The sequence below is a fragment of the Myotis lucifugus genome, unplaced genomic scaffold (genome assembly GCF_000147115.1).
Source record: "Myotis lucifugus unplaced genomic scaffold, Myoluc2.0 scaffold_23, whole genome shotgun sequence".
Taxonomy (NCBI): Eukaryota; Metazoa; Chordata; class Mammalia; order Chiroptera; family Vespertilionidae; genus Myotis; species Myotis lucifugus.
Genome location: NW_005871071.1, coordinates 4234262 through 4259592, shown reverse-complemented (window position 1 = coordinate 4259592; position 25331 = coordinate 4234262). Strand labels below are relative to the sequence as shown.

Genomic DNA, 25331 nt, shown 5'->3' with positions numbered 1-25331 from the left:
GTATGTAAAAATATTAATCCTGTATTGAATATATAGCAAATAATTTTCAAGTCTCATTAAGTTTTATATTTATAGATTGGGGAGCTTGCAATATAGTTTTTTAAAAATTTTAATAGTAGAGATTATCACTTTTTTTCATTTTTAAATTTTGCTACTCCTAGGCCCTTCCTCACCCAATTAGTAAAAATATTGCCACATATTTTCTTCTAGTGACCTATCATTCTATATTTAAAACTTTTATTCATCTGAAGTTTATTTTTGTTAAAGGAGAAAGAAAGGGTATTATTTTATATATTTTTCCAACATTATACTCAATTATATAAAAGCCACTTATTAACTTTTCTGTAGAATTTTAAGTGCCATCTTTTTCCTAAGAGAAAATTATGATTTATATAACAGCTCCTTTCTGGACTTTTTTATTCTTTTTTATCTATTTGTCTGTTCTTGAACCACTATGCACTGTAATGCAGATAGATAGGTAGATATATTAGAAGGAAGTCCCATGCCCAAGATTCCTCTTTTTCTTAATTTTTCTTAGATCATTTTATATATTTATTTTTCCAGAGGAACTTTGTAATCAACTTATCAAGTTTCCAAAAACCCATCAAGGAGATTTTGAAAGTTATTGTTACTAAATGTATAAATTTGTTACTATGTTAATTTTAAAAATGCTTTGCTTTCTCTCTGGGATTGCATTATATTAGTAAATCAATATTTTTTAATGTCTTTTAAAACATGTATTCATATGGGTGTTACATATTTTTTATTAAATTTATCCCTGTTTATTTTCTATTTTTATTGCAATTATGAAGAGAATTTTTATATTTATTGTATTTTCAAAAAAGTGGTTTTTTGTATTATATTAATTTTGGTTTCAGCATTCCCATGCTTATCTTTATTTTTTGTGCTATTAGGTTTTCTCTTTTATTCATATTTTTATATAGAGTATCCACCATTACTATATTTAAATAAAGGTAATTTGCTCCATTCTTCCCATTCTTATTATTTACATTTATATTTCTTTTTCTTGTTTTTAGTTAATCCTTACCTGAGGATATTTTTCCATTGATTTTTCAGATAGAGTGAGATAGGAGAGAAACATTGATGTGAGTGAGACACATCGATTAGTTGCATCCCACACGCAACCCAACTGGGGCCGGGAACTGAGTCTGTAACTGAGGTATGTGCCTTTAACCAGAATCGAACCCAAGACCTTTTAGTCCATGGGCCGATGCTCTATCCACTGAGCCAAACTAGTTAGGGCATATTTATTTTTCTTAACCCCTGGAATTTGCTAAAATGTTAAAAATATGTTCAATAATAGTAGGAATGGCATATTATTGTTAATTAAATCAGTATGATTATTGCTGTTTTTAAAAAATATTTTAAATCATTTGATTCATACATTTTCCTAATATTGGATAAGTTGGAATGGTTTCCTAAATCCACGTATGTGAATAGCTACTCCTCCTTAATCCCTGGATGTAGAGAGCGCCTGGGAAGGCACATGGGCATTTCCTTAATTATTGTCAGCTGAATCCAGTGGCATTGGCAAAGCCATGTCCTGGAAACACGCTTTGCCAAAAGCCAGGAGTGCTGTCAGCTTGACCTTCAGCCCAGGTGCCAGGGGGTGGGTTTTGTTATTTAAATCCAGTCAAGCATCAGGAATGAATATGACACGGGCCCACCCAAGAATGCACATAATCTCCTTTGTCTTGACTTTTAGTAAAACTTCCTGTTTTTTGCTGTATAAAATAAACACGCTGTATTGGCTCTGGGTCCCTGTCCCTGCCTCTCCATCAGAGGACAGTGGTCCCACCGGGCCCAGCTTTTTCCTTTCATCTCTGTGTCTGTCTCTTTCTTTCATTTTTTCAATCCCCAGCAGCCCCTACTCAGGAACCGGACCGCTCTCTAGCCACACTGGACGCAGAGAAGAGAGAAATATTCACGCCTAAACATTTAAATTAGATTTATACAGGTAAATGAAAGAATACCATTTTAACAGCATAAAGTAGCAATAATTACATATTAACATGTAATTCTAAATAGCTCCCCCATCAAAGATTTCTTAAAGAGAAAAATAAAACAGTAGTTATTGGAGGCTTAGTTAAAAATCTAACCAGGGTACTGATATAGAAGGATGTGCGCCAAATATTTCTCATTTGACAAAGCAACCTGTAGGACAGCATCTATAATATAATCTCATTTCTATATGAAAACGAAGTTATACATATGCACACAGATCTATACACATGCCTTTATTCTATGGCCTAGAAAGGAGCACGTCGACAGCATCATAATAACGGAGACTAACACAAAGGCAGTGGTTTGAAGAGTGAGAGAGCTTTGTTTACTACCCATAAACGTCAGGGTCCTCCCTGAACTGTCAAGCACTCATTTCCTAAAATTCAGCCTTGATCCATTAGTGATACATGAAAACCAATACTGCTACATCGTATTTTGGAAAGTCTTAAGTTACAACATAAACCATACCTGAAAAGTCAAATTACTGTATATATATTACTGACATGATGTCCAGGAAAAGAAAATGCTTTTATATTTTCCCCCCTCAAATATATCAAGACATGCCATCTACTTTAACTGATTTAATACACAGAACCACATAAAAATTTCATGGAAAGTACAACTTAAATGCCATTTTACCTATCTACCTTCTTGTCTCCAAAGGCTGTTTACCATAGGGATTCAACTTATTCTGGGAACTCTGCTACCTCCCTTAGAAGACACATTTCCATTAGCTGATGGAGAATCCCACATTGGTTTACCCTCTTTCCTGAGACACTGGTCATTTTTCTAACAAGACACACACTCCTGATGAACAAGCTCCTGCGTGGTCTGCGCTTTGCCCTTTGGCTGATTCCAGGGTAGAAAATGCAGGTTAGAAAGTATCATTAATTAATTAACGTAATGATAAGCTAACATTTATCCAGTGCTGAAATCTTTCACACAATGTCACTTTAAAATTTTAGTTCTAAAAATTCAAACTCAGAGCTAAAGCAGATATTGATTTAAGGATTCTTTGGTCTATGAATATTAGTGACATGGGGGATAACGAATGCCTGATCTCCATATCAGCAATTAATTAATTAATTCCATGTCGCCCGGCCAGTGTGGCTCAGTGGTTCAGTGTTGGCCTATGAATCTGAGGGTCACCAGTTTGATTCCAGGTCAGGGCACATGCCTGGGTTGCAGGCTCAATGCCCAGTAGGGGGCGTGCAGGAGGCAGCCAATCAATGATTCTCTCTCATCATTGATGTTTCTATTTCTCCCTCTCCCTTCCACTCTCTGAAATTAAAAAATATATATATTAAAAAAATAAAAATAATAATTCCATGTTTATTGAGTTTAAAATTTTAATTCAGCAAGTCAAGCAATTCCTCAAAGTGCAGAAACAGGTTATTATGATTTATTTTTTCTTTCTGAAATGCCTTTCTCTACCTATCCTTGAAAAGATGATGCAGCTCCACTCTGGCCTTCAGAGCTAAAGTTCCTAGTTGTTTTGAAGTGCAAAGCACTGTGGTTTCTAAAATTGATTCGAGGTAGCTCGGGAAATGCTTCCCATCAAACTGCCTTTGGAATACTCAGACACAGTCTTGAGAACCTTTCAAAATAAAAGCAGCTGGTGGAGGAGAGGCCGACTCTAGTCTATAGCTTTCTACTCATCACAGATCTAGTTGTAGATAATGTTTGCGTAAATTAAAAGCTGAAACTCTGTGTGTGTGTGTGTGTGTGTGTGTGTATGTGTGTAGAGAAAATAACATTTTCAACGATTTAATTTTCATGATTTAAACCAAAATGTCTAAACTTTAATTAAAGTGATAATTCCATGAAGCATTATAATAGCACATCATTTAATTTTAAATATGCAAACTAAATGTATGAAAGAGTACTTTAGCCATTAAACATGCATACAGTAATAGACCTTTAGTACACTATCTGGACCCTCATTTATGAAAACAAAATCAAGTTTGTTATGCTTAACTATAACTGCTACTTAACATTGCTTTCTACATATAATTATTTCAGAAATAAATTTAAGTCATGAGATGAAGCAAACCTGGAAGTGAACACAAATGTTTGAGGAAGGTAGGAGTACCCATCTGCTTATTGCCTTTCACTCTTTCTATAAGGGTGGGGCTGTTTTAAAGCAGACACATATACAAACCAAAAACAAAAGGCGCACCTTCCATATATAATTGGAAATGTGAAATAAGATTTATTTTACCATGTCTGTGCTGGCAATTAGGAAATTCTCTTCTTTAATCTATCTTCCTTCAGTGCGATATACTTTATCTTAAGATATTTTTATGGAAAAAAAGTCTGGATGTTCAAAAGAGCTCATTTATATTTCTCCATGGGAATTTTATCTTCATTGACAGAAACCAGTAACTATTTTTAAAAGGACTTTTTTTATTGATTGACTAAATGAAAAAGATCTACAAAGGGCTTTGCTCATATGGCACCAAATACGTTTCAACATTTATAACAAATGACTTAATTTCATAGAAACCATGAACAGGTAGGGATATACTGTTTACGAAAAGCATACATCTTACAAAGATACGAAAAACCATTGGTGGAACGACAGGAATGGACAGATATCCCAACAGTGCATAAATCAAACAACAAGGTGTACGTGAAAGTGCCAGCCATTCATTTTTAGACCCATTGAGCCCAAGGGTTGCTGGAGATAGTTGTTGGTAGTAAAAACTGTCACCCTCCAAAGGGCCAGTGGGAAGCAGTGTGACTGGCAGCACAAACAGAAGACAAAAGAGAAAGCCTTCAATCTGCAGCCGGTGCACAGGAAGAACCTGGGGAGCTGAGTTCACAATAGAGAGGACATTACCAAGCTAATGGCACAGGCAATCACGAGGCCACCACTCATCCCTGGTACCAGCAGGGCATCCATTTTCAGCTAAGTGTTAGAGTACCTTTTTGCTTTCTCTCACCACTGCAGGGGTAAAACAACCTAGTGGGGGAAACCCACTGACTGGTAATAAATTACTATATTGGATACTTTTTGTTTTCTTTCAGCAATAACTTTACTGGGCATTCTTGCTATCATTACCAATTAAAGTGGAGCCTGCTTTAGCGAACGGCATCTAACGGTCTATCAGTCCCGATGTTCCAATTGCTTTGGCAAGTATCACAGGGTCAAGAGGCTCCTTTGACCTTGATCATCTAAGTCTTTCTGACCTCTCACTATTTAAAGCAATCTCAGCTGAACAGATGGACACTCTCTGCGACACTATAAAGCTTAGAATATAAAGATAAATGAAACTGTGTTTCAGGCCTCAACTTGGTTTATGGGTGTAAAATATTGTTTGTGCATCCTACAGAATCTCAGTTTTAAAGTGCACACTCTGACTTTGGCTAATGAACAAAACTGCATGCTTCTTTTATAATTAATTGTAGGTTAAATTATGCCATTCACCTACTAGAAGGAGAGTCTAGAATTTTTTCATATCTGAATGTGAAAGGGAAATGTTTAACCATCAACTGTATACTTTATTAATCTCTTTGTGTTAGTATATTATCATGGTTATTTAATATTTTGAGATATTTGGTTTAACCTAAAGTAGAAGATAGATATAATTTTATTCACTAGAACTGAACTCTCCTTTAAATAAAATAATTGTATAATTGTTCAAACCAGGCCACTTTTGAGGGTGGAATAGTGCACTATTAATAATTACACTGGAACAATAGGCATGTACTAAAATTGTCCCAGTGAAACTGAATGTATAGTAAGTAACCCTATCTTAAAGGAATACGGCAATGAGTATGCTTATTTTTTAAAAAATCTATCTTTCTGTATCACTCTTGAAATGTGACTATTTTTCTGTAAATCACAATTATAACTCTATAATTCTATTTCTTATGTAACTAAAAGAAGAGAAGTTTATTTTTAAACTTTCAGGTTCAATATATTTAGTTCCAATTCTTAAAAACTTTTACTAGTGCTAAGTAAAAAAATAAACAAAGCCCCAATCAGAATATTATTCAAACTTTTTATTTCTATACTTTTTGCTTGTGAAGTCGATGCAGCTAGTATTCTGCTATGGTATATCCAAAATATTCTCTCAGCAATCAACTTGATGTCTGTAAGGTAAAAAGATTTGGTTGCAGGCAAGTGAGAAACAACAGATATAATGGCTTTAGAGTTAAACAAACCACTCACTACTTTGTGAGAAACTTACAAGTTCAGGGAGAGAGGGAAAGACAGAGGAAGAGAAAGAGTTAAACAACATTACCAACAGGTCAGAAGGAATGTTTCAGGGCAGCCTGGATTGGGAACTGGCTAACAAACTGGAAACAAAGTTCAGGGACCCTTTCAGGACATCTGGTCCTGTCCAGAACCCCATGGAGACATTTGACCCATGCCGAAAGGTCCTTCAAGTGTGGTCCTATCAAGAACATCCCTGAGCACATTGGTCCATGGCAGATGGTCCTTGATATTCGGTCTGCCAGAAACATCCACGGTTAGAAAATATCCTTGGGTTCAAATAGCCCATAATGTTTATTTATACTTTTGGTTTACAGCAGTGGTTCTCAACCTTCCTAATGCCTCGATGTTGTGGTGACCCTCAACCATAAAATTATTTTCGTTGCTACTTCATAACTGTAATTTTGCTACTGTTATGAATCGTAATGTAAATATCTGATATGCAGGATGTATTTTCATTGTTGCAAATTGAACATAATTAAAGCATAGTGATTAATTACAAAAACAATATGTGATTATATATGTGTTTTCCGATGGTCTTAGGCGACCCCTGTGAAAGGGTTGTTCGACCCCTGTGAAAGGGTCGTTCAACCCCCAAAGGGGTCACGACCCACAGGTTGAGAACTGCTGGTTTACAGGATTAATACATAAAAATACTGTGTTTTATTGTCCCAATAATTGTGTTGTGGTTGTATTGCCAATAACCTTTCTTGTCTCAGTAGACTCGCTACAAATTTTTGTGGCATTATGGACAGGACCAGTGTCCCCTAATTGTGGACCAATGCAGTCTCCCGAACAAAGAAGAACCATAACCAGAAGTGTGTCCCCACCTTTAGTAAAGGGATAAAGACCAAATACCAGCTTTAAAGTTTCAGGGTTTTATAAGTAATTCTGAAAAGCAAATACACAACATAGTCTTCTTTCCATGAAATGAAATACCTAAGTGACAGAAATCAACTTCAGGGAAAGGTTCTGAGAGATTCAGAAAAAGAAATGGTAAGTGGAGGTGTGGCCAAATAGGAATTATGGAAAATAATTCATGTAACCAAATGCTATGGACTGAATGTTTGTGTTCCCCGCAAATCCATGTTAAAACCCTGATCTCAATGTGATGGTATTTGGAGGTGGGAACTTTGAGAGCTGGTTATGAGGATGGAGTCCTCAAGAATGGGATTAGTGCCCCTCTGAGAGGAGAACAGAAAGCCAGATAACTCTTCCTGTCATGTAAGGCTACAATAAAATCCCCTGCAGCCACAAAGAGGGCTCTCACCAAACACCAAATCGGTTAGGCTAGCCAGTGGTCGGCAAACTCATTAGTCAACAGAGCCAAATATCAACAGTACAATTGAAATTTCTTTTGAGAACCAAATTTTTTAAACTTAAACTATATAGGTAGGTACACTGTTATTAACTTAATTAGGGTACTCCTAAGGCTTAGGAAGAGCCACACTCAAGGGTCCAAAGAGCCGCATGTGGCTCGCGAGCCGCAGTTTGCCGACCATGGGCTAGCTAGCCCCTTGATCTTGGACTTCCCAAACTCCAGAACTGAGAAATACATTTCTCTTATATAAGCCATCCAGTCTATAGTATTTTGTTATAGTATCCCAAGCTAAGATTTTAAAAAAATCTAGGAGTAATTAAGGGTTGTTGCTGATAAACTTATTTAACATTCTACTGAAGCCAAAAGTTCTTCCAAATTGTAGGGCACCACCAGAACTGTAGACAATATGGAAAGAATTATTCTATGGTGGTGCAAAGCTATGGTGAGGACTCCATCAGGATGCTGGATAAATCTGGCCAGATCTCAAAAAAAAAATGCGCAGGGGTGGGATTACTTCTGCAGACAGAAAGACTAAAAAATAACGTGACTTAGTCTGGAAAGTTGAAAAGATATACTTCATTGTGATGAAATCATAATAATACAGAACGTGAAATGTTAACTCAAGCATCAATTTCTGAATTATTAAAGAGGGTGAAGATATTTATATACACTCATAGATTTTTTTTAAATTAGTAAAGCAAACAAGGGACATTTGAATGATATACTTAAATATAGAAAAATAACTTTTGCTCTATTGCTTGGCCTTTAATAAACAATGCTAGTACTACTTACATAATATTAAAAATACAGATAAACAAAAAGAAAATTAAAGTCACTCATAATCACAGCATCTAGTCTTAACTTTTTAAAGCAGAAATCTGGAAAAAAAAACAAACAACAGTCTTTCCCACAAAAGTTCATAGACCTTTCTAGATATCTGGATCTTAGAAATTAATACCTGTGTAGTCCTTAGCATATTTACCAAATGTTTCTAGTTCTCCTTCTTTCCCAGCACATGGCTTTGACTTTATTAGCTTGATCTCTGTGACGGTCAAGAGCAGAGACCCTCTTTTGGCCTCAGATAGGTGTATGGAGAGAGCAAAAAATAAACATTGACTGTTTTTACTTTTGAGGCATTCTTTGTTGCTAGCCTATCCTATTCTAGACTTTATGCAACTTGATCTCAGTAGATGGATGAATAGATAAAACAGACAGATTAATTACAAAGGAAAACCCTTCTTAACTCTTCTATCATCATCACTCAAGTTTTTGTCCTCTCAATACCCTGACAGTGCATGGGTGGGAGTTTTACCCCAACAATTCTCAGAAACAGGTAGGTGTCCTACAATTTAACTGAATTCACACTATCTACCTAGAGAAAATATCAGATGCCACAAGCGAAGAGCTTAACCCCACAGGCTGCCCCACCTCAGACATCTAGTGGAGTCCAGGTTGTTGCCTGTGCTTTTGACCAACTGACAATCAATCATAGGTTCTTACAACCCTCTCCTCTGGTTCCAACATTTGCTAGAATGGCTCATAGAATTCAGGAAAACACTTTACTTACTAGATTGCCAGTTTATTACAAAGAGTAATAAAGGATAAGAATGAGCTGCCTGATAAAGAGATATAGGCATACCTCATTTTACTGAGTTTCACAGATACTGCATTTTTTTTTTTTTTACAAATTGAAGGTCTGTGACCTTCCTATATGAATTGAGCCCATATAGAAGTTGAACTTAATCAATAAATGGTGTGTGTTCTGACTGCTCCACTGATTGGCCATTTTTTCTGTCTCGTCTTGTCAGGCCTCCCTATTCCCTGACACATAGCAATATTGAAATTAAGCCAATTAATAACCCTACAAAGGCCTCTGACTGTCCAAGTGAAAGGAAAAGTTGTATGTCTGACTTTAAATAAAAAGTTAAAAATGAGGAAGGCATGTCAAAAGCCAATACAGCCTGAAAACTGGGCCTCTTGTGCCAGTTAGCCAAGTTGTGAATGCAAAGAAAAAGTTTAAGGAAATTAAAAGTGCCACTCTAGTGAACACACAAATGATAATAAAGCAAAATAGCCTCATGGCTGATATGAATAAATTATATTGGGCTGTATAGAAGACTAATCCAGCCACAGCATTCCCTTAAGGCTTAAGCCAAAACCTAACCCAGAACAAAGCTCTTACTCTCTTCAATTCTATGAATACTGAGAGAGGTGAGAAAACTGAAAAAGAAAAGTTTGAATCATGAAATTTAAGAAAAGAAGCTGTTTCCATAATATGAAAGTGCAAGGTGAAGCAGCAAGTGCTGACGTAGAAGCAAGTTATCCAGATCTAGCTAAGATAATAAACAAAGGTGGCTACTTTTTGTTTTGTTTTGTTTTCGTTAGTTCATACCTGAGGATATTTTTTCCATTACTTTTTTTAGAGAGAGTGGAGTGGAGGGAGGTAGCGAGGAGAGAGAGAGAAACATGGATGTGAGAGAGATACATTCACTGGTTTCACTGGTTGCTTCCTGCATGCACCCCAGCCCTGACTGGGGGTAGGGAGAGAACCCACAACTCAGATACGTGCCCTTGACCAGGAATTCAACCCTGGACCCTTCAGTGTGCAGAGCTCTGACCACTTAGCCACAATAGCCAGGGCAAAACAGGTTTTTAATGTAGACAAAACAACCTTATATTGGAAGAGGAAGCCATCTAGAACTTTCATAGCTAGAGAGGAAAAGTCAATGCCCGACTTCCAGGCTTCAAAGCCTCAAAGGACAGGCTGGCTCTCTTGTTAGAGACTAATGCAGCTGATGACTTGAAGTTAAAGCCAATGATCATTTACCATTCTGAAAATCCTAGGGCCATTAAGAATTTTGCTAAATCTACTCTGCCTGCGCTCTATAAATGAAACCACAACATCTGGATGATAGCACATCTGTTTAAAAATTGGTTTACTAAATATTTTAAGCCCCCTGTGAGACCTAGTGCTCAGAAAAGAATTTTTTCAAAATATTACTGCCATTGACAGTGCACCTGGTCACCCAAGAATGCTGATGGAGACTGACAAAGAGATTAATGTTGTTTTCATGCCTGCTAATACAACATTCATTCTGCGGCCCATGGATCAAGGAACCACTTTTACTTCCAACTCTTATTATTTAAGAAATACATGTTGTAGGAATAAAGCTGCCATAGTGATTCCTCTGATGAATCTGAGCAAAGTAATTTGAAAACTTCCCAGACTCACCATTCTAGATACTATTAAGAACATATGCAATTCATGGCAAGAGGTAAAAATATCAACATTGAAAGAAGTTGATTCAACCCTCCTGGATGAATGAAGAGGTCAAGACTTCAGTGAAAAAAGTAACTGTAGATGTGGTAGAAATGGCAAGAGAACTGGAGTTAGGAGTGAAGCCTGAAGACGGGACTGAATTGCTGCAATCTCATGATAATAAAAATATTTAACAGATGAGGAGTTGCTTCTTATGGATGAACAAAGAAAGTGGTTTTTGAGATGAAATCTACTCCTTGTGAAGATTCTGTGAAAATTGTTGAAATGACAGCAAAGGATTTAGAATATTACATAAATTTAGTTTACAAACAGCAGCAGGATTTGAGAGGAATGACTTTGATTTTGAAAGAAGTTCTGAGTAAAATGCTGTCCAACAGCATCTCATGCTACAGAGAAATCATTCATGAAAGGAACAATCAATGTTGCAATCGTCATTGTTGTCTTTTAAAAAAAATTGCCAGAGACACCCCAACCTGTAGCAACCCCACCCTGATCAGTCAGCAGCCATCAACATCAAGGCAAGATCATCTACCAGCAAAGAGATTATGTATGACTCACTGAAGGTTCAGATGATGGTTAGCACTTTTTTTTTTAGCAATAAATTATTTTTTAATTAAGGTATGTACATTGTTCTTTTTGGACATAATGCTTTTGCATAGTTAATAGACTACAGTATAGTGTAAATATAAATTTTATATGCATTGGGAAACCAAAAAAAATTATGTGACTGGCTGTATTACCATATTGCTTTATTGCATTGGTCTGGAAAAGAACTGCAGTATCCCTGAGGTATCCTTGTATAAAGGGCAAAGTATATGGGAGGGGCATGGTGCTTCCATGCCCTCTCGGGGTGAGTCAGGATAGCTAGATTAGGGTACCTGACCCACCTCCCTCCCCTCTAGATGGAAAGAGACCTGCAAGAGGAAACAGTCTTATAAGAAACTGCAGAGACAAACAAAAACCAGTTCTGTCCAGCCAGGCCAGGAACCCTGACTGAAGAATGACCTATAGCTAAGTGTAATGCCATTATAATACTACTAGAGGCCCAGCACACGAAATCACACAAGACCCAGACCTGGCGCACCATGGGACCCAGCGTCAAGTCCCGCTGGCGCTGCAGGACCCATCAATGCACCTCCTGGTGACCGGTCTTTGGTCGTTACAGCGTTATGACCACTGGGTTTTTATTATATAGATTAGCATTGCAGATAGACCAGTACCCAACATGCACCAATGCCATGACACTTCCCAAGAGGACCAAATGAAGACAAAAATCCCTCCTCTTGTTGTGAAGAAGGTGCTTCACCTACCCCTCCTCAACTCCACCCAGGACCACCCAAAATTTGCCCTTTCCTGAGTTCTTCCTCTCTAACCTCAAACTTAAGCCTAGGCCGCAGGCTCTGTGAGGCAACTCGCTTCTGGAGTCTGCCTGCACTCCCTTATCTGTGTGTGCTTTCACTTTGATCAAACCTCTGTGTTTTACTGAGTCTTTCTGTTTCAGTAAAGGACCTGGACACTGTCACAGGGTTGAGGCCTCTCTCAGCCTCCCCATGAGCCTCCGAAATCACAGGTGCATCGCCCTCCCAGGACCTCTATGTGTTCAACAACTCGGAAGCTCTCTGAACCCTCTCCTTTTCAGTATTTATTAAGCTTCACTACATAGGCATGATTGATTAAACCACTGGCCACTGGTGATTAATTCAACCTCCAACTCCTCTCCCTGCCCTGGAGGTCAGTGTGTAGGGCTAGAAGTTCTAGCCCTCAATGGACGTGGCTAGTTCAGCTAGTTGCAACCAGCCCCCATCCAGAGGCTATCCAGGGCCATTCCAAAAATCATCTTATTAACATAAACTCCCATGTGGTTGAAAAGGCTTGATATGAATAACAGAAGACACCCTTATGGCTCTTATAGCTTAGGGAATTCCAAGGGTTTTAGGAGCTGTGTGTCAGGAACCATAGATGAAGACCAAAATATATACTTCTTATTATATCACATTATCACAGTAGCAAAGAGAGGCTTAGTGACTGGCTCAAACTCATACAGCCATTGGTTTAATTAGCCCAACTACTTACGGGCCACAGTTTAAATTAGAACACAAATTGACTATCCCACCCCAATGCTCTTTCCACCACATAAAATGGGATCTCTCACGCTTATGTGCCTTGTTTCTCTTAGAAATTACTAGAAGACACTGAAACCACGTCCCCGCCCACCTCTCTTCGGAAAGGTGGCCATAGCTGAACAAACACATCATAATTAAAATTTGGTTTGATTTTCATCCTATGAAAAGCTTCAGTGACACTAAGAAAAAGGTACTCAATATCAAATTCAAAAGCAATTTCATTAAGCAGCTAAATTATATGTGGCAAAAAGATACTATGTCATATACTCTCCTTAAATTGCAACTGTTTTCATCAATTTATGTACTTCTCTCTGTATATAATTGTCAATTAAGATAACAAGTAAGGTTGCTAAATTACTCTGTACTCACCCCCTAGAGATGAAAACTAATTAAAAGACATGTGCTGTAGATATGCTAATTTGACTTACGGCTAACACCTTTGCTTCCCAACTATGACATGTCAGTGGCATCACACTGATGCTTTCCAAACATCATACTAATAAGCTTATAATTGGCCAAGAGGTCAGAAAGGATGTAGGTTGAAGAAAAAATAACTTAGACTTGGTTTGCCACAGAATAGACTAAAGAACAAAAAAACACCAATCAAACATATAAACAAAAAACACTACCACCACCACCAACAAAACAGTGCTTTCTCTTTGGAGTGATTCTTATGTGTATTTACATAAAGAATAACCAGCCAAATATAGATTTGAGGTATATGTTGCTATGTAGTCACCAGATATCTTAGCCAATTCAATTTAACACATATGTATTAAATTGAAATCAATACCTAGAGAATACCCTCATGTAAAAAACAAAAAAAAGTGTATAATTTAAACTAAAGTTAATGAACTGCCTGAAGACATGGGTTCTTTCAAAGGACCATAGAACTATAAATTGCTCATATCCAGTAATTGCTCAATAAGATCAAGTTTGAACAGGCTAAATATTGACTACCACCTTTTTTTAAAAAAATAAAATATTATTTTAACACAGAAAAATGTATCATCTATGGCTATTTGCATATTATAAAGAGCTGAGTAGCTGTGACAGAGACCATATAGCCCACAAAGCCAATAATATTTACAACTGGCCTTTTACAGGGAAAGTTTGCCAACCCTTGGTCTGTTCTAAATTAACAGAAATTTTGTTAAATCCCCTTGATTCAGGAAAGTTTTATTTTAACAAAGGACTCTACTATAAGGTTATATTGGTTGTTTGCATGTCACCTATTTTATTTTTCACTACAAATATAAGTTGCTCTCAGATGTCCAAGGCCAGGTTCAAAGACTTTCTTTTCCTGCAGGAGTATAAGACACAGTCATCCTCCACCATTACCACTGTAAATTCTACCTCCAGTCATAACAGCTTCTCATTAATCCCCTACTGGGCTTTTGGATCTGATGTTTCCCCATAGCAAAAGCGTATCCATCCAGTTTTAGACCTAACATTATTTCCAGCATTCCGTGGGCAGCATCAGCTCACCATCTACAGGGGTTCTCCTGGCACTTTGGGGTGTAGGTCTACCAGAGCACATATATTCTATCAGGGTCTTTACCAATTTGGTGTTCAAAATCTCAACAACTACTAACAATTTCTCTCTCTCTCTCTCTCTAAAATTTTTATTAAATTTATTGGGGTGACATTGGTTAATAAAATTATGTAGGTTTCAAATGTACAATCTATAATACATCATCTGCATATTGTATTGTGTGTTCACCACCCAAAGTCATCTCCTTCTGTCACCATTTAGCTATCCCCCCTGTACCCTCTTCTACCTAGCCAATAATCTCCTCCTCTTGATGCAACTATGCAATAGCTTCCTCTTTCTGACACGCCTCTCTGCTAATATAATTTTTCACATAGCAACCAAAGCGATCTTTTCAAAACAATAAATCAGATCCCATCACTTCTTTTGAGTAAAATGAAAAGACTCCCCTTATTACTTACAATAAAAGTCAAGCTTCATACTTTGGATTACCACACCCAGCATGCTCTACACCACCTCACTCTTGAATATGGACTTCTAATTCTCTCCCCATGCACTTCTCTCCAGTCACACTGGCCTTGGCTTCATTGCTACTTTAGGCTCTTTACTTTGCCTAGAATATTCTCCCCTCTGCTAGTCACATGGTTAGCTGGCTTCTTCTCATTCAGACAGTATAAATGCTACCTTATCCTCTGACCACTCAGTCTAGACCAGCGGTTCTCAACCTTCCTAATGCCGCGACCCTTTAATACAGTTCCTCATGTTGTGGTGACCCCCAATTTCATTGTTACAAATTGAACATAATTAAAGCATAGTGATTAATCACAAAAACAATATGTAATTATATATGTGTTTTCCGATGGTCTTAGGCGACCCCTGTGAAAGGGTTGTTCGACCCCCAAAGGGGTCGCAACCCACAGGTTGAGAACCACTGGTCTAGACTAAATTTCTAGGCATGTCTATCACACCACCTCTTGTTAATTCCCTGTAGAGGCTTTATCACTATCTGACATTGTCGTGGTTTTGTTTTGTTTAAATTATGGTCTATCCCTCTCCCCAGAAATGTTAAGTGGCATGAGCTCCAGGACTTTGTTGTAAGTACTGTTGTATCAAGAAACATATCTAGGCCTGGCCCAGTGGTTGAGCATCGACCTATGAACCAGGAGGTCACGGTTTGATTCCCGGTCAGAGCATATGCCCGGGTTGCTGGCTTGATCCCCAGTGGGGGGTGCACAGGAGGCAACTGATCAATAATTATCTCATCATTGATGCTTCTACCTCTCTCTCCTTCTCCCTTCCTCTCTGAAATCTACAAAAAATATTTTTTTAAAGAAAAGTGTCTGGCACATACTAGCTATTCATTATTTGCTGAATAAATGAAGTATTCTGTTCTTTATTCCATGCTACAAAATTTACATAACATACAGACACAGCAGTTTTTTATTTCCAATGAGCTTAAGGCCTAATTGAGAAGATAACACAGATGAATACTTGAAAAATAACCAGGTAACTCATAGTTAATTAGCAGTTGCATGTTAAATAGTGCAGACAGATGCTGTAGTGTGGGTGGGATTTAAACAGGTGGAGAGTAGACCATCTCCTGTACATGAGATTGGGCAGAAAGAAATGCATAGAGAGCAGAGTCATCAGGACAGTCACAAGGAGGAGCACTGGCTTGTCCACTGTCACTGAGTCACCTCCTCCCTGGAGGCAAGCAGACAAGGAAGAGAATCACCATGAGGCTCGATACCTCCTGGGACTGCTAATCTAGCATGCTACCCCATGTCCCTGCAATAAGGAGTTACATACAAGCATTTGCTGTTATACACATCACAGAATAGAATCAGTCCTCTCTTCACCAACCTGTGATGAGAGGGAGATTTCTGCAATTTTCAAATTATCTAGGAAAGTAGGAAGCAATGCTTGCCACTGGAGGGATGCAGAATTGTGCCAAAGACTCTGCATCTGGGAAATAAAACATAAATCAGGCCTCTTCATATTTATTACACTTACATTTCTAAAAGTTATTACAAACCCATTGATTAGATTGTAGCTGGCTTCAGGGTTTTTGCATTGAGGAGAGGTCTTAGTAAAGTAATTATTTAAGGGAAGCAGAGGGCCCATGATATACAATATAATCCTCAGGCTATTTTTGAGTGCTTATTTTAGGTAATTTTGTTACTAGAAAAAGGAGTCTGAGATTTAAGGACAAGTGAATGGGGCAATAATATAAAGGTTATTGGTATAAGAAACCATATAACCACACTCTCTTTTAATCTTTCTTTATAAATCTATATCCGCTCACTGTTATGCCCATCTTACCTACAGTGAATCGTTTCTCCCCAATGTACTAAACATACCAAATTTCATCACCAGTGTTTAATATATTTTTTTCTTATAAACTTTTGAATTGATTTGGACTGGTCTACTTATCAATATGCCTTATAAACTTTTGAATTGATTGGGATTGGTGTCTAAATATCAGTGGGGTAGCTTTGTGTTTTAACAGTCTCTTTGCTGTTATTGACTATTTTTACTAGGTCACACTCCTCTGTAAGATCAAGTCACATGCAAACCCAATTTTGACTGAAAGCAAATGACTGACTAAATATGTATTTTTGGGGCAGTTATTTTTTCATTTTTTCCCTTACAATTCAAAAAAGGAAGAATCCTCCACTTTCTTACCACCTATTTTTCATGTCTAGACTTTAGTAGTATTTAGTCCATGGGTTTATTCAACAAATATTTCTGAATGCCTGCCTTGTGTCCTACATATGCTAGATGGTGATGACATTGTGATAAACTAGTAAAGCAGATCATTGGCCCCTTTGAATTGAGGGTTTGCTCTTCCTTGTCCACTTGCCTCCAAGCAAGATGGTGGAAAAGATAAACAAGTAAAATAAAAAGGATGCCAGAAAGAGAATGGAAGGTGGGCTGCTACTCACTTGATAGGGAAGTGCCATCGATGCTTAGACTTCACGGTAAAGAATCAGAGGGAAGAGCCTGGCAGAAGACCAGCAGCAGGGAGAAAATGCACTCCTTTAATGAGGCCAGGTAGCTGGGAATTAAATATCTGGGTTATGGTGCCAAATATACAGTTAACATTTTTCAATATAGTTTTCATGTATGCTTCATAATTTTGGATTGTATTCCAAGGATGAATACAACACAGGTTATATAATTGAATGTCCATTTCCAAGCCTCTTTCCTTCTCATCCAGGTCATGCTAGTGGAAGTTGAAAAGCCAAATTCATAAACTGTGATGTGAGTTCAACAGTTTGGAAAATCATGTGGCTGAAGAGTGTGTGTAGCCTTTACAGGACATTTACCCTGCCCCCAAGATAGTATCAAAATCACATTTAAAACTCAGAAGGCATTCTTGCTAAGAAAAGAGTAGATTCGGTTTCCAGTTTAGGAGATAAAATAAAAATCACACAGTAATAATACTAGTTAGCATTTGAATTTTATGAACATTTTGAAATGTTAAAGCGGATATTTTCTAGGTTTTGATTATCCATTAAGGTGTCCAAAATTTGGGAACAAACAAAATGTCACCAGACAATAGTGAAAACCAATTAAAATTTTTCTCCAGGTATCAATCTTTGACTACTGGCTACACCTGCTTTAATTCTCAAGTGAGGAAACTTTTAATTATAATATGGTGTTGCATGTTTTCTCTGAATGAAATTCAGCATCTCCTGAGAATGAGAATTAAAAACAACCATATTAAATGATTTATCAAGAAGATATCAGGCAAAAGCTTTATGGGATATGCTGTATCATTTATAGGTAATGAAGTACTGAGTATCTTGTAGATTATACTGCTTAATTCTATTGTACTTAATGATTTACCTATGAATTAAGCATTACTTACAATGCTTTATTTTTTTTGCAGATAGATAAAATAAGGGCCCAAATCCTTAGGTTTAATCCTTATATTTTTGATAATTCCTGATACAAAAATGAATTTTAATAAAGAATAATAACATAATGTTTTAGAATGCAAGAGCTTAGTTCTAGAATCAATGAACAGAGGATACTATTTTAAGGCAAAAAAGTCATTACTGGGCCTCAATACTAGTGAAGCAAACCATCATCTGGGGTGCTATGTGTTATCTGGCACTCTCTCTCCTTGGGACACCCATTGAATTTTCTGTACCTGATCCTAACTGCTCTTTTAAGTAAGATAGAAGAGTAGATCATTTAGGTCAGATGTATATTTCAATGGCATAACTTATGATTAATGGGATTATCATAAAAATTTGTATAAAATATCCTCAACACTGGTAGTTTTCTGTTATAATTACTAATTCCAGACATTCTTAATAACACCAGAAATTTCATGCCTAAGGTCAAAGAATGTTCTAAGGATTGGCTAAGCTGATCATTAGCATAATTGAACATTAAAGCATAAAAAATATGCTTAAGAGGGCTTAAATACAAACAAATTTTTTACTACCTATGAACTTGACTTTAACTATAAATGGCAGAGTTGAATAAAATATAATAAAGAATGTTGGACTGCCAATCATATGATCACAAAATTTGTGAAAGTTCTGGATTCAGGTAACTTCTCAGATTTGGAGAGCCCTATCAACTATAAAATTATTTTCTTACTTAAGCCTCATGATAATCATGTAGGCAGAGACAGGACTCCCATTATTCATTTCATACTCTGCCACAGAATCACATGATCAATACCACACTATGATTTTTTGCATAACAGGGTTTGGCCTCAGAGTCAAGAGAGACAGATCTGCTCTACCACAGGTCAACTCCTCAAAAGAACAGACAGGGGAAGAGGTCCAAAGACAAACAGGAGTCTTGATTCATGACAGCTTATCAGAGCATTTAGGCACAGGTTAAATGTCCCAGAATCAGAGGAGAGTAATGGTCCTCAAATAGCAGTTCCCGTCTGTAGGCAGAATCATAAAGTTACCCCCAAGACCCCAGACCCTGGTGAAATATACCTTCTTCTAGTTAGTCATCCAAACACTAGGGACTGTGCTGAAGGGATTGTGCTGATGTAATTAAGGTTCCAAACCAGTTGACTTTAAAATAGAGAGATTGAGTCATCCTGACTTAATCACATGGAGTTTTTGAAAGCAGAGAGTTCTTTACAGCTGGTGGCAGAGGGAGAAAGTAGAGATTCAAAGTATGACGGGACTTTATACACAAGAAGTTCTCCACTGCTTGTTTAAAGATAAAGGGGACTATGTGGCAAGGAGTGTGTGACCCCTAGCCAACAGCCACCAATAAATAGGACTCCAGTCCTGCCACCACAAGGAACTGAATTCCACCCTTAACCTGAATAAGCTTGGAACAGGACCCTCAGCTTCGGATGACATAGCAACCCAGCCCACACCCGGATATCAGCCATGTGAAACCCTGAACAGAGAACTCAGCCAGGCTATGCCAGACTCCTAGAACCTGGGAAATGGTGATATAATAAATGTGTATTGTTCTAAGCTCATACCTACATTTGTGGTAATTTGTTACACAGCAAATTAACACTAAACTTCCACCACCTCGAAGGGTGCAGGCAGAAGAACCACGAGTGGTCATCAGAGAGGATGGGATTGAGGATTCTGGTTCCTAGAGAGGCAACGTGGAAGGAAGAAGTATACTAAGCCAGGTAATCAGACAGAGAAACTAAAAATCAGAGATCCAGCAAAAGTTAAATCTCATCAATTAATCACAGCAAACACAAGGAATTCTGAAATCCTGGGACTACAGAAATAACCCAAACTACCTGGTAGTGCATCAGATCCAAGCTTAGTTGGCAATGAATGTTCAAGAAAATAAGGCGGGGAGATAAAGATGGGACAACATGGGAACCCAGCAGTGAGAGAAATCCGGCAGGTCGGAGCCTGGCTGCAGGGGCCATCCATCAGTGGATTCAAAAGGAAAGAAAGGAAAGGAGAGAACAGGTATCTTGACCACTTGGCATTCTACCATGCTACGGCTAAAAAGAAAGGTTCTGGCAAACCCCGTGCCCCTCCATTACTACTTATTATGCACCCAGATTAATGTTTTAGTTCAAGGAGCAAAAAGAAAAAAATGTTGAGAGTAAATGGAGGCCAAGTTTTGTATAATGAGCAGAGACCTCTAGTGGGAGCTGGGAAGAAAGGAATAAAGGTGAGCACGGCTGTATTCCATTTCAAATGGCCTTTGAAAAACCATCAGGTCTTGGACAACATGTAAAGACAAAAAACAAAAACAAGCAGAAAAAAACAACTAAAATGATCAGTGCTATGTGGACGTGCCTGGAGTTTAACGTGTGTATAAGAAGCCCCAGCTGCTCCTAGCAGCCTCTTATGAGCATTTTTTTATACCTGGTATGAATAAGCATACTTAGACTATAAGCTTATGCAGGATATTTTAATTTAGGGTTAAAGCAGCCATTTTCATAAGCTTAATAGTATGTAGAAAATTACAAATAATGTCACTTAGTCATAAATTATATTTAATGTCATGAATGCCATTTGGGGATTCAGGGAACTGGCTATGCCTCCAGGATGTCACCATTCAATGCAATTCAGAAAAACAGATGAGAATATTAGTCGGATATCTTTTTCAATAAGTTCATGCTCCTAGTATCAATGAATAAAGCAAATGTCTTAATACGTTTTGTTTTTACCAGCATAGGGAAAATATTTCATTAGAATAAATGCCTTTTCTTTTTCCTGAGAATTGCTTCCTGTTACATTTTTGCATTTGCTGCTCTCTTAGGACCAGCTTCAACATAAGTCATTGGAACAGAAGGAGTGCCTGTTGGGGTTCCTTTAAATGGGTCCAGATGGTCCTCTCAGTCAATAAGTGAGATTACCAGCTTTCAAGAAGAAAGATTTTATTTTCCTTCTTTTCTTTCCTGGGATAAGCCACTAACCCTTTTAGGTAACTCAACATCCGAATTTCTGCAAACTTCATTTTTTTTTTTACACCTGACAGTATCATCCACTGTGGTAGTCATCAAAAATAGGATATAAACACAAGATATTACTGATGCAGGACAACAACTTGGTTACCAAGGAAATGCCAAGTCTCTGTAAAGGGGTAACATTTAACATCACCTTTTAATCAGAACCATGAAGTTGCTCAATAACAGAATATTCAAGTCCATTGAAGTGAATTTCTATCCCAGCCTTTACAAACTCCTTTCAGTGGGATGAATAGGTTCATCTTTGTGTCCTACAAATAGCTGGTTCTTAACCAACTTAGAAACATCACAGGTTTTTAGAAAGCAAAAACAATTTACAACTAAGAAGAATAAAAAGTAGGGAAAAAAGAAGAAGCGAGGGAGGAAAATGTCTATAAACGGTTATGGGCAGGTTATATAGGATTGAGATGATTATAGAATTCATAGTTTTAAAATATCTACATTAAATTATTAATGCAATTTTAAAGATATGCTTGATAAATTCTGCAACATTGTCCCTATGTTAAACTAACTACAAAATTATAGTGCCTTTTATTCATATTTCTACACTAGAATCCCCAGCCCACAAGTCAATTGATAACTAAAATCAGAAGGTTAATTCAAAAAGGAAGTTATAATCTTAAAATTCTCATGTTTCTTAAGAATTAATGAATATTGTGGGGTTAGAAGGAGAAACTGAGATAAACCTAGTTTAAATCTAGTACTAAAAATGACATAAGCATTCATTTAGTAAAGAGGTTTACTTTGGAGTTAACAGAAGAGCTAACATTTTTTGAAACCAGCTAAAACCAAAGCAGAACAAATCCTTTCTCTGGTAGAAATCACAACTGCCTATTAGTAATTATAAAAACAATAACACTGACCTTAAATCAGCCTTAAAGGTCTCTGTACACAATTATTATTATCAGCTTTATGAATTTTCAGTTGTAATCTCAGCCACAAATTAAATAAATTCAGAGTTGGCGATTAATAGGAAGATGGCTCTTTTAACAGCTTTGACTGGAAAAGGCTTTTGAAAAAGTTCCCATTTTACCAGCATTTTCCATGTTAAAAAGGACAGCTCCTTCAAATCCTGCTCAGCATACCTTAGACAAAGATTTATGATATCTCAGGCAAACAACAATAAAATTCAAAATCAAATTCAGTCAAATCTAGAAATGATTTAAGTAAGTCATATCTGCAATCTTGGGAAATCAACAGTGAACTAAAAGGATTTTATACCTGGAATATTTTTTATTCAATGCAACTCTTGAAACATTTTTTTATCATCTTGAGTATATAATTTCACTTCCTGCACTCTGTCTTAAATGTAACAGCTAACACAGTGGAGAAACCCAATGAAAAAAGATCCCTTCCATGTAGTTATTATAATTAACCGATTCAAAATCTATTACTGACAGTCAGGTACCATAACAACCTTGCATTGCTGTAAACTGCTAGGAAACTCTTCAAAACCAGCCAGAGTCTGCTTTAGGGAAATCCTGGACAACACTGAGGACATTCCTGGTTGTCAACATCTGTGGGTGTTGCCATGGGCACAGCCACAAAGAACCCCGCCATCTCTACAAAAAGGTATACACACAGAGAAGATGGGAGGGACGCAGACGGTAAATTAATAAAGGAATCAAAAAGAACACGTACGCTGGCCGTATAGAATAGGCACACGATTTTGAGTCCATGCTTCACGCTAATTCTTTTCTACTGAAGCTGGAGAATCCAAATTCAACTGGACTGTAATTGTGACTAAACACGAGCCAGGGGGTGGAAATAATATCCTAAAACTCTGCACTTGTACCATTTTATCACAAGCCTTCATTTGAAACTCAAAGTCAATTACATTTAAAATAATATTTAAACTTCCACTTCTAAACCCTTGATGGTCGTTTATATATGTACAGAAGAGAAAAGAACAGGTTACTAGGAACAAGAACCCAATATTGATTTTCGGCGGCGCAGGAAGGCATCTCCTTTCTATTGGGCTGCTGTCAAAGCCACTCTTTAACAGCTGGAGTCAAATTGCACTATTTACAGCAAGAGCCCTTGTCAAGTGGACCATAAGTATCCTAACAATACACTATTCAAATGGCACTTTGCCACACAAATTGCTGACTTGATGAATAACCTATGTCAATGACTGAGGCCAATATAAAAGTTTCATTTTTATGAGAGGTTTTTACATTCCCACATTAAGTGAGCTTTCTTCGAAGGACTATTAGGCTCTATATTGCAGGCCTTTGGACGATGAAAATAATTAAAATCTGTTTAAATACATCAGGGGAACTTGACAACATTAATATGGATCTGGTGTTAACTGCATTTGTCACACGAGTCAGAACAGTGCCCTTCTGCTGCTGGCACTCCCCACCGGCACGTGCGGCACAATGCAGGGCTTCAGCCGGCCACGCACCATGAAATACGAGCATTCTCCTTTTGTGCCTCTGATTTACGTCCAACGAATGTTTCGCTACAAGCCAGGCTTTGAAGTCCTGTGAGGAAATTCAAGGTTGCTTCTGTGTGCAAGAGGACAGCTGGAGTCACTGAATGGTGTGTTTCCTACCCTTCCTGGTGATGCTGAGACCTCCTAAATTAGTTCGGAAACAAAGCTGTGATAGGCTTTTCAGAGTGTTCCTCAACATTGAGGCAACTTTCTACCAAAAATATATTTAAACCCATACCACACAGTGAGAAGAGGAACATTCTTCATTAAGCAGATGTAAAAAAAATAGTATTATTACAAAAATTTTTATTTAACTCCATGATAGTTAAAATATATATGTAAAATATGTAAAATACATCCTTCTGAGAAATGGGTATCCTCTGTCAAAAATTTGTATCACTTCACATGTGTTCAAAAAGCAAATTGCCTCGTATATTTCTTCACCATTGTATTGTGTATTTCTCTATTCTATCACTAGGATGGGTGCTATAGTGTAGGTGAACCCTATATATCCAAATCTTATTTTAACATGTGGTGCTAGGCAAATTTTAAGTGCTCAACAGCCATGTGTGGTTAACAGCTACCATATTAAACAGTGAAGCTCTAAATAAGCAACAGGGGCAGTCTTTGGGCACCCATTCTCTAGAAAATCAGTTTTTTAAACAAACATTTCCAGGACAGTACAATGGGTCTACATTGTAGCAGTTAAAATAATCCAGTTTCTCCTTTTATTCATTTTTTAAAAATATATTTTATTGATTTTTTTACAGAGAGGAAGGGAGAGGGATAGAGAGTTAGAAACATCGATCAGCTGCCTCCTGCACACTCCCTACTGGGGATGTGCCCACAACCAAGGTACATGCCCTTAACCGGAATCGAACCTGGAACCCTTGAGTCCACAGGCTGACGCTCTATCCACTGAGCCAAACCGGTTAGGGCTCCTTTTACTCATTTTACAGACAAGGAATGCAGATAAAGAATTTAAAATCAACAAGCCAACAGACAAAACAGGCCTTCTTTCTTTAAAATATAATGAAACTATCAAGATTTCTGCCTTGTAGAGATGATTTTAGTAAGACTGTTTATTTCTTACTTTGAAGCTAATTTCCTCCCACTGCAATTTAAACAGTTTCTATCTTGTTTTATCCTCAGCAGAATCTGAGAAAAATCTGTTCCCCATCACTAATATATTGTGTTTCTTTAATCAGCCTTTGAGACCTTGGCCCTCTCCTTCCCCGAAGACTTTTCTTTGGGTAGCTGCACAAACTCAACTCCTCCAGCATTTCAAATTGGACTCATTTTTTAAAATGTTTTATTGTAGTTGTTGTTCTCTTTAAAACCTTTCCCCAAAACTATGTGTACTCTTCAAAAATTATCTAAAGAAAATAAAATCTATATATACTATTATCACTAGCTAAAGGGTAGCTCTGAGGTCCTTTAAAAAACTGAAAGAAATAGTAACCAGTTTACCTTCTGGGCATTAAACTAGAC

General features: G+C 37.3%; 1 protein-coding gene across 1 annotated transcript in view; it reads right to left on the bottom strand.

Moving 5' to 3' along the window:
• WDR72 (WD repeat domain 72) overlaps positions 1–25331 on the bottom strand; it is a 181897-nt gene that overhangs the window by 105309 nt on the left and 51257 nt on the right.